The sequence below is a fragment of the Sinocyclocheilus grahami genome, unplaced genomic scaffold, assembly GCF_001515645.1.
Source record: "Sinocyclocheilus grahami isolate Dianchi unplaced genomic scaffold, SAMN03320097.WGS_v1.1 scaffold967.1, whole genome shotgun sequence".
Classification (NCBI taxonomy): domain Eukaryota; kingdom Metazoa; phylum Chordata; class Actinopteri; order Cypriniformes; family Cyprinidae; genus Sinocyclocheilus; species Sinocyclocheilus grahami.
The window spans coordinates 163,008-163,912 of NW_015506146.1; the positions used below are offsets into that span (position 1 = coordinate 163,008).

General features: G+C 39.2%; 1 protein-coding gene across 1 annotated transcript in view; it reads right to left on the reverse strand.

Annotated features, from left to right (window-relative positions):
- Window positions 1-905, reverse strand: part of LOC107564865 (magnesium transporter MRS2 homolog, mitochondrial-like) — a 12,003-nt gene that overhangs the window by 4,603 nt on the left and 6,495 nt on the right. The gene's annotated exons all lie outside the window — the stretch shown is intronic.

Sequence of the window (905 nt, forward strand, 5' to 3'; positions counted from 1 at the left end):
ATGCCTTGAGACGATTTATCAGATTTATTGGCATCAGGTAAAACTTCCATCACTCTTCCTAGAAGCCAGGAAACATGGGGTACTGAACTATACACAATCAAGACTATATTCCTTTCTGAAGATCTGGCTTGACTTTGATCCACTTATGTCTTTCCTGAAGTAAAGGCAGGTATTCTTTAATCCACCTTTTCCGGAATAAATCTGAAAAGTACTGCAATTGTTTCCATCTGAGCTTGATCTATATATCAGTTTTGTGAAACAATCCAGGTGGATGTAGTTGATTGGATTTCAGTAATAAAATGTAATTTGGAGTCAATGCTTCAAGGTCTTGGTAATCATCAGATACTGTTTTTATAGGTCGACTATTCAAGATAGACTCAAAAGTGTGTTTCACAAAAGTGTGTCTGCAATTCTTCATCTCCCAAACTTTGTTGACGCAGAATAGAAAAGAAGACTTGTCTCACCATACGCAAGTCTTTCCCAGACCCCTCCGTGATGCAAGGCTGCTGGGGAGTTAAAACTCCACTGAACTCCCTTCTGAAGCATAGCATTGTTTATTTTATTTTGGTTCCAGACTTTGATTGCATCTTGCAGCTCTCTTTTAGCACCAACTAAGTTAGTTCCATTGTCGGAGTGAATATGCTGTATTTGACCTCTTCTCCTGATAAACTCTCAAAGCATTGATGCAGGAGCCAGTGTCCAAAGTGTAGGCCACTTCCAAATGTACAGCTCTACTAGACAGACAGGTGAAAATGACACCATTTATCTTAACAAAACTTCATCCTCGATTTGTTTCAAAAGGTCCGTAATAATCAAGTCATTACTAAAAGGTGGATGGTCTGTGTGCAATCTTTCTGAAGGAAAAGTCACCCATCTTTTGTTCTCCAACACGTCCTTTCATGCGT